Source organism: Anomaloglossus baeobatrachus, chromosome 4 (assembly GCF_048569485.1).
Source record: "Anomaloglossus baeobatrachus isolate aAnoBae1 chromosome 4, aAnoBae1.hap1, whole genome shotgun sequence".
NCBI classification, from domain to species: Eukaryota; Metazoa; Chordata; class Amphibia; order Anura; family Aromobatidae; genus Anomaloglossus; species Anomaloglossus baeobatrachus.
In genome coordinates, this window is record NC_134356.1 from 535,247,826 (window position 1) to 535,265,147 (window position 17,322).

Sequence of the window (17,322 nt, forward strand, 5' to 3'; positions counted from 1 at the left end):
AGCCAATGAATGGTGAAGAAGTCGGCGCATGCGCGGTCGGCGCAGGCGGCCGGGGATGCGCGCACAGCGTCAGGCAGGGCGTGCACGAGAGGGGGCGTAACTCCCAGTCCTGCACGCCGTTACCAGGGAGACGCCGTCGGGCAAACCAGGACGCCAAGCGCGGACCACGCATGCGCACAAACACACCATCCACGTCGGGAAGGTAACAACTGGAAATAATGTACTCAGTATATAAATACCAATGATGCCCGCCAGGCGCCAATAGTAAGCCACATAAAAACATGTAAGAGTTGGTCCAATCCAAGAATAAAAATAATGAATACAATAATGGGCATAATGTTGGATGTCCATGGCGAGTACACATGCAGAGGCCAAAAAACTCCAAAGTAGATTCTTCAAACCGACAGTGGTGGTTGCATGCTGATCACACAGAACGGAGAAAAAGAACTATGAAAAAATGGAAAAATAAGAAAAGATTAAAAACAGTGTAAAAACATAAAATTCTGGAACAAGTGCCTAAAGATAAAGAACAGGCAAATGCTCCAGAAAGAAAAAAGGGGGGGGGGAGGGAGGGACTACAAGAAGGGGGCAAAGCTAAGGGACTCATTCAGGCCAGCTGGGGTCATAGAACCCAAGGTGGTAATCCACTTAGTTTCCTTCTGGGCAAGAATTTTCCTAATATTGCCACCCCTGCTGCCAGCATGAATTACATCTATGCCCTTAATCCTAAGTGACTTGCTGTTACAGTCATGATGGCTACGAAAATGTCGGGGCAGGGTTTTAAGGGTAGAAATGATAACAATATCATGCGAGTCCTAGAAGACCCATCGCTGACGTTGCTGCGACAGTGCTGGTGTCGTAGGTGAGTATATGGTATCTTTGACGTGGGGAATATAATTGAGAAGGGGTTGTCAGGAATAGTGGGCAACCCCTATAAATAATGTTACTGGAAAATATTAAAATGATATATGGGACTTTCTTCACTATGCAGTGTTTTTTTTTATTTTTGCAACAGATGGTGTCTTGTCTATTGAGTATAAGGAGGTCTTTTTTTGTGTTCTGCTGCATTGATGTATGGAGTGTTGACCTTGTATTTGCAGGCTTCTATAAGAGTTAGAATACTTTCAATTGCTTCTCTGCTGAAAGCCAAGATGGTGTCTTTGTGATGACTAGTTTCCTTAGAAACTGTAGAAGAATCCACTTTTCGAAACCTGTAGATTTATAGTTAGGAAATCCAGTCTACAGTGGGTAAGAGAGATTTTCTCCATGTTTTATATGTCTGCTGGTGTTGAATGAATAAAGGCTACTTTACACACTGCGATATCGGTCCCGATATCGCTAGTGTGGGTACCCGCCCCCATGTGTTGCGCGACACGGGCAAATCGCTGCCCGACACGGCACGGCCCGACGCGACACGCACAACAGCCGTCACACATACTTACCTGTCCGGCGACGTCGCTGTGACGGGCGAACCGCCTCCTTTCCTTTCTAAGGGGGCGGTCCGTGCGGCGTCACAGCGATGTCACTGAAGCGTCACTGAACCGCCGCCCAATAGCAGCGGAGGGGCGGAGATGAGCGGGACGTAACATCCCGCCCACCTCCTTCCTTCCGCATAGCGGCCGGGAGGCAGGTAAGGGGAGCTTCCTCGTTCCTGCGGCGTCACACGCAGCGATGTGTGCTGCCGCAGGAACGAGGAACAACTTCGTTACTGCTGTAGTAACGATTTTTGAGAATGGACCCCCGTGTCGCCGATTAGCGATTTTGCACGTTTTTGCAACGATGCAAAATCGCTTATCGGTGTCACACGCAACGGCATCGCTAATGCGGCTGGATGTGCGTCACAAATTCCGTGACCCCAACGACTCCGCATTAGCGATGTCGCAGCGTGTAAAGCCCGCTTTAGTGTAGGAAAGCTTAACGAGATTCAAAGTGGTTGAGTGTAGTTTGCTCTGAGAGAACTATGATATATTTGAACTATACTAACTGCCAGGAGTTCAAACATTATTTTAATGATTGCATTAGTGAACTTCTCTACAATTGTGTCCAAGCATTTAATACCATGTTATGTTGAAGATATTGGCATACACAAATTTGCTAAACATTGGTTATTATTATTATTATTATTTATTATTATAGCGCCATTTATTCCATGGCGCTTTACAAGTGAAAGAGGGTATATGTACAACAATCATTAACAGTACAAGACAGACTGGTATATGAGGAGAGAGGACCCTGCCCGCGAGGGCTCACAGTCTACAGGGAATGGGTGATGGTACAATAGGTGAGGACAGAGCTGGTTGCGCAGTGGTCTACTGGGCTGAAGGCTATTGTAGGTTGTAGGCTTGTTGGAAGAGGTGGGTCTTGAGGTTCCTCTTGAAGCTTTCCACGGTAGTGGAGAGTCTGATGTGCTGAGGTAGAGCGTTCCAGAGTATGGGGGATGCACGGGAGAAATCTTGTACACGATTGTGGGAAGAGGAGATAAGAGAGGAGCAGAGAAGGAGATCTTGTGAGGATCTAAGGTTGCGTGCAGGTAGGTACCGGGAGACTAGGTCACAGATGTAGGGAGGATACAGGTTGTGCATGGCTTTGTATGTCATGGTTAATGTTTTGAACTGGAGTCGTTGGGCGATGGGAAGCCAGTGAAGGGATTGGCAGAGTGGCGAGGCTGGGGAGTAGCGAGGGGAGAGGTGGATTAAGCGGGCTGCAGAGTTTAGGATAGATTGGAGGGGTGCAAGAGTGTTGGAAGGGAGGCCAGAGAGCAAGAGGTTGCAGTAGTCGAGGCGGGAGATGATGAGGGCATGCACTAATGTTTTTGCAGATTCCTGGTTAAGAAAAGCACGGATCCGGGAGATTTTTTTGAGTTGTAATCGGCATGAGATGAAGAGGGCTTGGATGTGTGGCTTAGGTTAAACTTAGAGTGACTAGCATATGGATTCACTCAAACGTGCATATATAAAATCGCTATGATTCTAAGCCACAAGAGTGGTATTCCATATGTCATTCAAGTGCTATGTCAGTGTGCTATTTTTTCTCACCTAGCTTGTATATGACTTCTGTATGCAATGTGTTTTTTTCTCAGCAACTATTATACAATAATTTACAAGACCAATTAACCCCTAGGCGATTTTTTATTTTTGTTTTTTCTCCTCTTATTCCAAGAGCCATGACTTTTTATTTTTCCGTCAATATACAGCGCCTTGCGAAAATATTTGGCCCCCTTGAATTTTTCAGCCTTCTCCCACATTTCAGGCTTCAAACATAAAGATAAAAATTTTAAATTTTATGGTGAAGAATCAACAACAAGTGGGACACAATTGTGAAGTTGAACAATATTTATCGCTTATTTTAAATTTTTGTAAAAAATAAAAAACTGAAAATTGTGGCGTGCAATATTATTTGTCCTCTTTAAGTTAATACTTTGTAGTGCCAACTTTTGCTGCGATTACAGCTGCAATTCGCTTGGGGTATCTCTCTATCAGTTTTGCACATCGAGAGACTGAAATTGTTGCCCGTTCTTCCTTTGCAAACAGCTCGAGCTGAGTGAGGTTGGATGGAGAGCGTTTGTGAACAGCAGTTTTCAGCTCTCTCCACAGATTCTCAATTGGATTCAGGTCTGGACTTCGATTTTTGCTTCATCTGACCAAAGCACCTTCTTCCACATGTTTGGTGTGTCTCCCAGGTGGCTTGTGGCAAACTTTAAATTACACTTTTTATGGATATCTTAGAGAAATGTCTTTCTTCTTGCCACTCTTCCATAAAGGCCAGATTTGTGCAGTGTACAACTGATTGTTGTCCTATGGACAGACTCTACCACCTCAGCTGTAGATCTCTGCAGTTCATCCAGAGTGATCATGGGTCTCTTGGCTGCATCTCTAGTCTTTTCCTTGTTTGAAATGAAATTTTTGAGGGACGGCTGTGTTTTGGTAGATTTGCAGTGTTATGATACTCCTTCCATTTCAATATGATCGCTTGCATAGTGCTTCTTGGGATGATTAAGGTTTTGGAAATCTTTTTTCAACCAAATCCGGCTTTAAACTTCTCCACAACATTATCACGGACCTGCCTGTTGTGTTCCTTGGTCTTCATGATGCTCTGGAAACAAGTCCTATGGACCGATGAGGTTAAAATAGAACCCTTTGGCCACAATGATCAAAGGTATGTGTGGAGAAAAAAGGGCTCAGATCTTCAGGAAAAGAACATATCGCCAATCGTAAAGCATGGGGGTGGATCACTTACAGGTTGTATTGCAGCCAAAGGCATTGGGGACATTTTGAGGGAAGAATAGACTCAATTAAACTTCAACAAATTATTGATGCAAACATAACACCATCTGTCAAAAAGCAGAGGTTGCAAAAGGGATGTCTTGTACAAATTGATAATGATCCTAAACACATATCAAAGTCCACAATAGACTACCTCAAAAGGCACAAGCTGAAGGTTTTCCAATGGCCCTCACAGTATCCTGATCTGAACTTTAGGGTACAGCTCCACTTGCGTTTTGCACGGGTGAGTGCAATCCGATAAAACATCGGAGTGCTCTCACTATAGTGCAAAACTATGTGGAAATGTCCATCTGCGATTGATTTCTCATGCCATAGCGGCATGCGGAATGAATCACAGCATTCTACGTTTGGCAGCAAGTCTCAGCTCACGCACCCTCATACAAGTCTATGGGAGTGTGTGAAACATCGCACTGCACTCACATGTAATCCGAGTGCAGTGTGATATACGCAGAGTCAGGCAGTGGAGGAGATGGGGAGAAAGTGCTCCCTCACTCCTCTCCGCACCTGTGATGCGATCGCAATTGCATGACCCTAGGCTGACACTCGCAGTCATTAGTATATCGCTTCCGATGCTCTTGCATCAGAGGCTACATGCAAGTGGAACCGTACCCTTAATGATAATCAGTGGCTAGACCTCAAAAGAGCAGTGCATACAAGATGACCCAGGAATCTCACAGAGCTGAATGAGGAATAGATAAAAATCCGTCAAAAAAGAACTGCAGGACTCTTGGCTAGCTACAAAAAACATTTAGGCTCCTTTCACATTGCGTTTTTCTCTACGTCCACAGGTCCCGTCGGGGCATCCGTCCGGACCGCCCCTCCCCCACTCTGCAAAGCGTGCTCCGGACGCATGCGCCCAACAGGGCCATTCACTGTTATGGAGCGCACTGCGTTAGCGTGTGCTCTGTTTTGTACCATTTTTTGCACATATTCGTTTCTGCAGACGGACACCCGAACGTAGAGGAGTACGTTCGGTTGTCCGTCTGCAGAAACGTATATGTGCAAAAAATGGCACAAGACAGAGCACACGCTACGCAGTGCGCTCCATAATAGTGAAAGGCCCTGTCGGGCGCATGAGTCCGGAGCACGCTTTGCAGAGTGGGGGAGGGGCGGTCCGGACGGATGCCCCGACGGGACCTGTGGACGTAGAGACAAACGCAATGTGAAATGGGCCTTACAAGCTGCTTAAAAATGTAAAAGATTAAAATATATTGGGGGGTTTTATTTTGCCCAACACACAAACGAAATGTGTCATCTTTAATGTTATGCCTGTTAGAGATCATTTAATTTTCAACTTGCTTAACTGTTGACAATAACAGTCATTTTGACCAGGGGTGCCCAAATATTTGTATGCCACTGTATGCTTCGGTTCGTTGCCCTACTGGAACACTATGTTGTCCTTGTCATACACATAGTACTCAAGTTTGTGAAGTAATTAGAATTGTAGGATACTATAATATAGCTCAGCATTTAGACAACTATCCATCCTGGTCAAGTATTGAATGCCATTGGTAGTGAAACAACCCCATATCATCAGGCTTCCTCCACCAAACTTCACAGTTCCTTCATCTTCTCGATCCACTAACCTCATTTCCCTTGTTTTTTCCAGATCCTTTAGCATCCATCAGAGGCTAGTCTATTGACTTTCATCTGATTGCTCCAAATTACCTGTTTCCAATCTTCTATTGTACACGTTTCGTACTTTTTGGCAAACTCAAGCCAATGCTTCTTATGACCATATTGAATTGAGGCTTTCTCATCTTGTTTTCAGGTGACCATTCCAGACCTGCGTGCATTGCACAGGCTTGCATGGACATCTCTGATCTCACTATTGCGAAGCATATAAGCCACTTCCACTGCCATATTTGTCTTTCCAAAATTGATAGACTTTGTAATGAGCCGACTTGTTGACTCCGATATTTTTCCTGGATGGCCACCTCCTGGCTTTTGAAGGGATGGACGGACTTCATTTCATATTCTTCCAACTATCATGGCACTCACATTATGCAGTTTGGCAATTTTTTTGAAAGAGAGACCACTATCAATGAGTTGGATGATGCTGTTTCTCTTTTCTTGGGAAATCTTCTTCATGGCTGCTTCTTGATTCGAATAAGTGACCTTTCGCTTGGGAATCAACCTAATAACACACTGAGCTATTGGGGTATTTGAGAACAGGTTGTAATTTCTAGTATACAGTAAGAAAAGGATTTTTCTACCACCAGGAGCAATACAGTAACAATGTAGTGACATGAAAAGAGTCTGCATAACTAATATGCTATTAGTAGCAAGTCAAATTTATGTATGAGGTAGCCAAAATAGTTGTCTATAAAATAAACATAGTCCCATGTTCAAAGCTGTAGTTCATGGTGAGATATGGAGCCAGAAAGTCAAAAGTTTAAAACATTGTTACCCATTTGCTCAGCAGTGTAAATCTGAAAATTGTGATATGCATTTGTATTCAGCCCCACTGAGTCACTATTTTTTACGACCACCTTTCACTGAAATTACTGCTGAAAGCTTTTTGGGATATGTCTCTACCTGTTCTATACATCTAGAGGCTGAAAATGTTTGCTCATTCTTTGCAAAACAGCTCTAGATCCATGAGATTGGAAGGAGAGTGTCTGTGAAGAGCAATTTTCAAGTCTTCCCACAGATTCTCAAATGAGGTTAAGGGATGGACTTTGACTTGGCCATTCAAATACATGAGTATGCTTTGATCTACACCATTCAATTGTAGCTCTGGCAGTATGTTTAGGTTTGTTGTCCTGCTGAAAGGTGTAGCTATGCCCCAGTCTCAAGTCTTTTGGAGCCTCTAACAGATTTTCCTTCTTGAATGCCCTGTATTTAGCTCCATCCATCTTCCCATCAATTCTGACCAGCTTCCCTGTCCCTGCTAAAGAAAAGCATCCCCACAGCATGATGCTGCCAACACCATGTTTGACAGTGGGCATGGTGTTTTCAAGGTGATGTGCAGTTTTAATTTTCTACCACACATTGTGCATTTAGCATAAAAAGTTGTAATTTGGTCTAATTTGACTAAAGCACCTTTTTCCACATGTTCCCTTGTCCCCTATATGGCTTTTTAAAAACTGAAAACAGGACTTCTTATGTCTTCCTTTAAAAAATGTCTTTCTTCCTGCCACTTTTCCAAAAGGCTAGATTTTTCCTGTGGACAGGTTCTCCCATATGAGCTGTGAATCTCTGCAGCTACTCCAGAGTGACCATGGGCCTATTGACCTCTATTCTAATTAGTGCTCTCCTTGATTGGGATGTCAGTTTAGGTGGACAGCCATGCAGTTGGGAATTGAGCAGTGCTCCAGGAGATGTTCAGAGTTTGGGCTATTTTTTTTTGTTTTTAAAACCTAACTCTCCTATACTTTTCTCTACAACTTTACCTTTGACATGATGCTGTTTGATCCCTAATGTACTCAAAAATACTTCTGAGGCCTTCATATAACAACTGTAGTTATACTGAGGACAAATGACACACAAGTGGACTCATTTTACTAATTAGGTGACTTTTGGAGGCAATTAGTCACTCAGCATTTTATTTAGGGGTATCAGACTACAGGGGGCTGAAAAAAAATGTACTTAACATTTTCAGATTTATATTTTTAAAATATTTAGAAAACCATGTATCTTTACACTTCACAAATACTTGCTACTTAGTATATCACATAAAATCACAATAAAATACATTTAGGTTTGTGGGTGTAACATGAAAAAATGTGATAAAGTTCAAAGGGTATGAATACTTTTTCAAGACACTGTATTTGACTCTATCATCAGAAAATCTCACCACTAATTGAGATCAATGTCCTAGAACAAGAGCACTGTTCTAAAGGTGTCCATACACCTTCTACTATTCCCTCTGACCGATTCACACACATGCATACTCAGTTTGGCTGAAAAAGCATGTGGTTTCTATAAGGAGAAGGGAATGCCACTGCCTGACTCCTCCGGTTGAGACATCGGGTATGCTTAAATCATTTTTTTAGCATCTGTAGAACGACCATGGGCTGAACACCTAACATACATAAGATGGTATACTGGTCCTGCGGAAATCGATGGGTTTGGACATCTTTAATCTAATGTATTTGACCACCTTGGATATTACGGAGAAGCATTTATTGACCAAATATGAACATATTTATTAGTTCTAATTCATATTTAAGTCCTTTTTTTGCATAGAACTGTGATCTTCGTGTGTTAAGTGTACGGGATCTGTTCTTGCCTCTGGGTATTTTAACCTTGTCACAAACCTAGATACGATAAATTGCTTAAATCATTGTTTTTATGCATAAGGAGGCATGACATTAGTCAAGGTCTGTTCAATAACAGGGTGTCAGTTGTAACACACTGCAGAAACATTTTCCTCTTCCCTAGACACATGACACGTATCATGTCTGGCTGCCCTAGTGGCTTGGCAGGTTGAGATGAGAGATTGAGGAGTTATTGGAGCATAAGGATCAGTTGTTGAAAGCAGAGGAGTAACCCGGAGTGAAATGCTCAGTGAGCCCCTAACACTCTAGGAGGCAACATAGAATTTAATTTGCAGCTATCCCCATGCCACATGAGTGGGAAATTGAATTTTGGATTACGTGTGATTTTTCTGCAGCAAAGAATGACAAAGTTGTATCTGTGTTTCTTTTATTCTACAAATTGATTTGTAGAAGAATTTCTTTAGTTTTTTTTTTCCTGTTGAACCCACATAAAAAATGATATTAATGACCATAAAGAAAAGTGTGTATTTTACCGATGAATTTGAGGCATCTAGATTATTAGGCATTTAGAATGATTCTCACTGCAACTTTTGATGTTCTGGTAACAAGGGGTCATATTAGAATTTCGTTGGTCCTCTTGTTCTGTTGGAATGTCTGTATTAGGGGCCCTATCCTTTACATTTTTGAGATTCATTTTCACACACATCTCTTACAGTTTGCAATATTTTCTTAAACCGTTAAGGACTAAAGGGCACTTTACACACAGCGATATCGCTAGCAATGTCACTGCCGATCGCACCCGCCCCCTTTGTTTGTGCGTCACGGGCAAATCGCTTCCCATGGCGCAAAATATCGTTAGTCCCCGTCACACGGACTTACCTGCCTAGCAATGTCGCTGTGACCGGCAAACTGCCTCCTTTCTAAGGAACGTCACACAACAGCTGTCCAATAGAAGCGGAGGGGCAGAGAGCAGCCAAAAGAAAGTGACGCCTACCTCGTTGCCGGAGGGCGCAAGTAAGGTGTTGTTCGTCGTTCCTGGGGTGTCACACGTTTCGATGAGTGCTGCCTCAGGAACGACAAACAACCTGCATCCAGCACCATCAAAGATATTTGGGATTAGAACGACGTGTCAACGATCAACGATAAGGTGAGTATTTTTGATCGTTAGCGGTCGTTCGTACGTTTCACACACAACAACGTCGCTAACGAGGCCGGATGTGAGTCACGAATTCCATGACCCCAACAACATCTCGCTAGCAATGTCGTTATGTGTAAAGGGGCCTTAAGGCAGTTTTGTTTTTTTGCAATTTTGCTTTTTCCTTTCTTACTTCTAAAAGGCATAACTTTGTTTTTTTCAACATGACCTCATGGGGGTTTGCTTTTTTGCTGGACGAGTTGTACCTTTGCATGACATCATTTTTTTTATGTTAAAATAAACTGAAGAACAAGAAGAAAATTCCAAGTGCCATAAAATAGTGAAAAATCCCTACTTTATTTGTGGGGTATTTTTTACAGCATTTATGGTGTGTTAAAAAATAATTAGACAAATAACTTATAACAAATGAAAAAAACGATCAAAAAGCCCAATTACTGTAATTAGATATTATTAACAATAAATATATACCAGTCTGTAACAGTCAGAGGACAGCCCACCAGATTTAAAAAATCGGCGGGATCCCCAACAGCTACATCAACCGAAGTATTGTACATTGATGTAGCTGTCGGGGATCCCGCCATTTTTTTTAAATCTGACGGGCTGTCCTCTGACTGTTACAGACTGGTATATATTTATTGTTAATAATATCTAATTACAGTAATTGGGTTTTTTGATCATTTTTTTCTCCCTGTTTTGCACTTATACAGCTAGTGATTGCCCATATTATGGTCCCCATACATTTTGTTATCATTGATTGAAGCATATATTTGGCATTATATTAATATGTATGGATATTTTCTGTTTTTTGCAATTTTATATATAATGTCCTCCCCATTTTCGCTGTATTGTTGATTTTCTCTGATGTCCTGAGGAAGGAGGCTGCAATCTCGGAAACGCATTGACTTGACCTGTGCATGAATAAAGAGAATATTTATTGAACATCGCATCCTGTTGACAGCGCGGCACTAAAACCCGATTCCTTCCTTTCATCTCAATTCTGAAAATTCCGGGGCTGCTGCTATTATCTTTCCTATGCTGTTCCAGAAGTTGTGGACAAAAAAAAATATGTCCTGGATAACCTCTTTAAGGTCTTTTCCTATAGTTCTATGTAGACTTTTCAAATTATGTTTTATCTGAAACACCAGTGTCAAAGATCTGACTGGTGGTGTGGTGACCGTATTGCGGTTTTCTGTTTCACCTTCCTGTAGACCCGGTGTCTGCCTGTGCACCACACTGAGCGTCTGCCCAGTGTTTCTGGTATCTCTTCTGTGACACTGAAATGGGCGGTTTCCCTACTCCAGGTCGCCCTCTGGTTAGTGGGAGGGGTTTGCTCTCCTGCTCTGCATTCTGGGTAATTGCTGGGCTTCATTAGGGAGCAGTGTCGGCCGGATCATCTCCAGTCGTATTACCTAGTTAGTGTCAGTAAGTGCCTGGCTCCTGGCTGTTTGGTGTATTGATCTTGGTACTCAACCCTGGATTGTTTTCTGACTCTGCTCTGCTTCATCCTCTGACCCTGTGTACTGTCTGGCTCCTGACCCCTGATCTCCTCCTGACTACATCCTTGCCTTTCCCGTTTGTCCCCTAAGTGCTCTCCTGGTTACAGGACCTCGGCCTGACTTCTTTTGTCTTCTCCCTGTGTATAGTTGCATCCTCTCAGTCCTGACCTTGGCTTGTCTGACTTCCCCTCTGCTATTGCAGTATGTTTGCTCACAGCTTCATCTAGTTGCTACACTGCCCCTCACACATAGTGACTAGATTCTCGCTCTACTCCATGAGTGACGTTACAGTCAGAATATTTTAGAGCAAAAACATACTAAGCTGCAATTGCACACCCAGTCTCTTAATTTATGCTGCCTGTGATTCAGGCAGCATGAATCTAATGACAGATTCCCTTAAAGTAGGAGTTCAGAAGAATGGGTCACCAAACATGGTGTATTTGATCCTTGGGCACTTGTGTTTGCTTTTTTGGTTTATCTGATTTAACTGTTTAATAGAGTTGAGCGCGGTTCGCGGTTCGAGGTTCTCCAGTTCGCGGCTCAAGTGATTTTGGGGGCTGTTCTAGATCGAACTAGAACTCGAGCTTTTTTGCAAAAGCTCGATAGTTCTAGATACATTCGAGAACGGTTCTAGCAGCAAAAAACCCAGCTAATTCCTAGCTGGCTTTCCGCTGTAATAGTGTAAACCACTCTGTGACTCACACTATTATGACATTTCAGTGTATAGTGTGTGGGAACAGCGCATTCAGATCACTGCTGTTTGGAAAATGGCGATCGCCATTTTTTTTTTTTCCCCTTGTCTTCCTTCCCTAAGCGCGCGCGTGTAGTGGGGAGGGCCAGCAGGTCAGCCAATCCCAGACACACACACAGCTAAGTGGACTTTTAGCCAGAGAAGCAACGGCATGTGTGATAGGATGTCCATGTCACATATCCCTGCATTATAAAAACGAGTATCTGCCTGTCCGGACGCCATTATCTCTTCTGCGTCCTTGGTGTCAGACATCACTGGCGCAGCTCCTATCGCCGATACAGCTGTATATGCTCCATACACAGCGCTGGACAGCATAGGGATAGCACTTTCTATCAGTCCTTTTAAGGGCTCATACCGGCAGGGTCAGAGCCATAGGTGACAGGTCCTGAAAACAGAGTTTAACAGCTACACAAGATGACAGCGTCTGTGTAGCTAAGGTCAGGGATTTGCTAGCTGCATTTCCCCATTAGGAGGGATAGAAAGGCAGGCTTCCTTTCCTCTACCCAGAGACCCACAACCCTGCCACTGTACCCTCCTGCCCTTTGCACACTCCAACTCATTGTTACTAAGCCATTATACTAGCAAACACTGAGTGAACTTAGTGGCATCCTAAACGTGGCTATTGGACTTCTGTATAGTCCCAGTAGTGCACAGATATTTGCAGCACGTCTGCCTGCATTGCACACTCAAACTCATTATAACTAAGCCATTATACTAGCAAACACTGAGTGAACTTAGTGGCATTCTAAACGTGGCTATTGGACTTCTGTATAGTCCCAGTAGTGCACAGATATTTGCAGCACGTCTGCCTGCATTGCACACTCAAACTCATTATAACTAAGCCATTATACTAGCAAACACTGAGTGAACTTAGTGGCATCCTAAACGTGGCTATTGGACTTCTGTATAGTCCCAGTAGTGCAAAGATATTTGCAGCACGTCTGTCTGCATTGCACACTGAATCTCATTATAACTAAGCCATTATACTAGCAAACACTGGGTGAACTTAGTGGCATCCTAAACGTGGCTATTGGACTTCTGTATAGTCCCAGTCGTGCAAAGATATTTGCAGCACGTCTGCCTGCATTGCACACTCAAACTCATTATAACTAAGCCATTATACTAGCAATTTATGCTGCCAGTTTAAGGGCCGTAGTTGCATTGTCAGGGATATTTATTCTTTATTATTCTGCTGTTAATAAAGCTAGACCACCTCTGCAATCTACACCACCTCTCAATTTTTACTACCACATTTTCAGTGCACAATCTTGTCGCAATCAACATGAGTGGCAAAATGACAGATGCTGGTGGAAAGGGGAAGAGGCGTGTTGGAAAAGGAAAAAAAGGGTTTGTCCGTGGGGAAGGTGGCAAAGCTCCATTATCATCTGCTGAAGATAGACCATCTACCAGCAAAAGTAAGATGTCTACTACTTACCGTGGACAATCCGATGTGCTCCCTTTTTTACGGACACGAACAACAGGAACAAAGGTAGATGATGGCCAAAAAAGGAAAATGCTTGAATGGATCTCAAGTGGTCCAATAAGTGCCCTCTCAGCCACCTCAAGTACCGCATCCAAAAAACACCAGTCCTCTGAGTTGTCATCCCAATCAAACTTGCTTTCTCCCAGCTCTGAAGTCTCCATCAGCCCTGCACAGTATGGTGGAACTGAGGTGGCTGAGTCTGCAGAGCTGTTCAGTCACACTATAGCCTGGGAATCAGAGGTCTGCTCCCAAGCTACAGTGAGTACAGATCAGGAAATGGTCTGCAGTGATCCCCAGAACCTTTGTGACTCTGATTCAGGCCGTGCGGACCAAGTTTTTGAGCATAATTTTGACCCTTTGTCACAAACTGTAACACCTGTGGTTATAGACAATGAGGAACATACTGATGACGATGAGACGCAGATACCAGATTGGGATGACAAATTAAATATTCGGTCAGGGCAAGAAGAGGCTCGGTCTGAGGGGGAGGGGAGTGCAAACACAACAATTGATGATGAAGTTCTAGATCCAACCTACTGTCAACCCCCAGTCAGGCACTCGAGGAGGTCAACAGAGGCGGAGGAGGAGGATGCAACAGAGGCGGAGGAGGAGGATGCAACCGACGACGAAGTTACCTTGCGCCTTCCTGGACAGAGTCGGAGCACTGGTAGCATGTCTACAACTGCATCATCAGCCACCACTCTGCCTCTGAGCACTAGTCGGGGGGGCTCAGCAGGTCGCATGCCCTCTAAGCCTTGCCTAGCCTGGTCCTTTTTTGACATAGAAAAAGATCGCCCAAATTATGTGATCTGTAAAATTTGTCGTGATTCTGTTAGTAGAGGTCAAAACCTCAGCAGTTTGACAACTTCTTCCATGAATCGTCACATGAATAAATATCATAGGTCCCAGTGGGAAGTTCACCGTGCTGCAATGCGGCCTAGCGGAGCGAACCATCCACGGCCTGCCCCTTCCAGTGCATCCACGCGCTCTTCATCTTCTAGGACTGTGGGGACAGCTGTCACACCTGGTTTTCCATGCACAACTTCCACCACTGTAACCGCAACAGGCAGTTTGCTTGGTAGGTCGTCAGTTGGTTTGGAAGGGGAAACAAGTGAGTGTGTACAGCTCTCTCAGACATCGATAGCACCAACGTTGGATGAAGGCAACATCATGTCTCCGCCTGCACTTTCCTCACAAACCTGCATTTTTCCAGGGACACCCTACTCAACACCGTCTACACACAGCAGCCAGATCTCTGTCCCTCAGATGTGGTCAAATAAAAGGCCATTTCCTGCGACCCATGACAAAGCTAAGAGGTTGACTCTATCCCTCTGTAAGCTCTTGGCTACCAAAATGCTGCCTTTCCGCCTAGTGGACACACAGGATTTTAGAGACCTTATGTCTGTCGCTGTGCCCCAGTACCAGATGCCTAGTCGCCACTACTTCTCTAAGAAAGGTGTGCCCGCGCTACACCAGCATGTCGCACACAACATCACCGCTTCCTTGAGAAACTCTGTGTGTGAACGGGTGCATTTCACCACCGATACTTGGACCAGTAAGCATGGACAGGGATGTTACATGTCGCTGACTGGGCACTGGGTAACTATGGTGATAGATGGTGAAGGGTCTGCTGCACAAGTCTTGCCGTCCCCACGACTTGTGTGTCAATCCTCTGTCTGTCCAAGTTCCGCCACTGCTTCTGCCTCCTCCACCTAATCTGGGTCCTCCACCTCCGCCCCAAGCCTGCCTGGTCAGACCACCAGCGTTCTCACTGCGCAGAAGGAATCACACACCCCTCATTACTATGCTGGCAGCAGAGCACAACGGCATCAGGCGGTCTTTAGCTTGACATGTCTTGGTAATAGGAGTCACACAGCTGAGGAGTTATGGTCAGCTCTGCGGTCCGAGTTTAATAAATGGTTGTCTCCACTCAACCTGCAGCCTGGTAAGGCCGTGTGCGACAATGCTGCAAACCTGGGTGCGGCCCTTCGCCTGGGCAAGGTGACACACGTGCCTTGTATGGCTCACGTGTTGAACCTTGTTGTCCAGCAATTTTTAACACACTATCCCGGCCTAGATGGCCTTCTGACCAGGGCACGAAAACTGTCTGCTCACTTCCGCCGTTCAACCGCCGCAGCTGAGCGACTTGCATCGCTCCAGAAGTCTTTCGGCCTGCCGGTTCATCGCCTGAAATGCGATGTGGCGAAACGCTGGAATTCGACTCTCCACATGTTACAGCGACTGTGGCAGCACCGCCGAGCCCTGGTGCAATACGTCATGACGTATAGCCTGGGCCAACGAGATGCAGAGGTGGGGAAGATCACCCTGATGGAGTGGTCTCAGATCAAGGACCTATGCACCCTTCTGCACAGTTTCGACATGGCGACGAATATGTTTAGCGCTGACAATGCCATTATCAGCATGACAATTCCAGTCATTTACATGCTGGAGCACACGCTAAACACTATTCGGAGTCAGGAGGTGGGACAACAGGAAGGGGAGGAACTACAGGAGGATTCATATGCGCAAGGGACAACAACATCACCAAGGTCCAGACGTTCATCATCACCAACGCGGCAGGCATGGGACCATGGGGGACAGGGATCAACAAGGGCGCATGGTAGCAGGCAAAATGTTGAGGAAGGTGCAGGAGAACATGAAGAAATGGAGGACGAACTGTCCATGGACATGGAAGACTCAGCGGATGAGGGAGACCTTGGTCAAATTTCAGTTGAAAGAGGTTGGGGGGAGATGTCAGAGGAAGAAAGAACGGGTAGCACCTCTATGCCACAAACACAGCGTGGACTTGGTCCGCATGGCTGCGCAAGACACATAAGTGCCTTCTTGTTGCACTACCTCCAACATGACCCTCGTATTGTAAAAATTAGAAGTGATGATGACTACTGGCTTGCCACACTATTAGATCCCCGGTACAAGTCCAAATTTTGTGACATAATTCCAGCCATAGAAAGGGACGCACGTATGCAGGAGTATCAGCAGAAGCCGTTACTCGATCTTAGCTCGGCTTTTCCACCAAACAACCGTGCAGGTGCAGGGAGTCTCTTCATCTTCAACAGTCTACCCGTACCAGTAGGACTGTATCTGGTGCTGGTAACAGCAATTTTATGGAATCTTTTCATAATTTTTTTAGACCCTCCTTTGCAAGGCCACCAGAGACAACAAGTCTGACACATAGTCAACGACTGGAGAGGATGATACAGGAGTATCTCCAAATGAACATCGATGCCATGACTTTGCAAATGGAGCCTTGCTCATTTTGGGCTTCAAATCTAGAAAAATGGCCAGAGCTCTCCAGTTACGCCTTGGAGATTTTGTCGTGTCCAGCTGCCAGCGTTGTCTCTGAACGTGTCTTCAGTGCTGCTGGGTGTGTGCTGACAGATAAGCGCACGCGTCTGTCCACTGACAATGTGGACAGACTAACGTTCATCAAAATGAACAAGTCATGGATCCACCAGGAATTTACTACCCCTGTGTCATCCTGGGGAGAGTAAATGCTTTTGAATGTGCTTGATGCAAATCTAGCTGTGAAGTGTACAACTAGGGCACAAGTGCTGCCACTGAATGGGTGGGTGTGTGTGTGGCACAATTTTTGGAAAAAAAGGGAGACTCCGCTTGGAGTAACCCTTGCTTACATAGTTTTAAAAAATGATCCAAGATGCATACAGCTGGGATCAGGAAAGACTTTGCTACCTACCCCGGTGTCATCCTGGGGACGGTTAAGTATGGCGTATTTTTGAATGTGCTTGATGCAAATCTAGCTGTGAAGTGTACAACTAGGGCACAAGTGCTGCCACTGAATGGGTGGGTGTGTGTGGGGCACAATTTTTGGAAAAAAAGGGAGACTCCGCTTGGAGTAACCCTTGCTTGCTGTGTTTTATAAAAATGATCCAAGATGAACAGAGCTGGGAT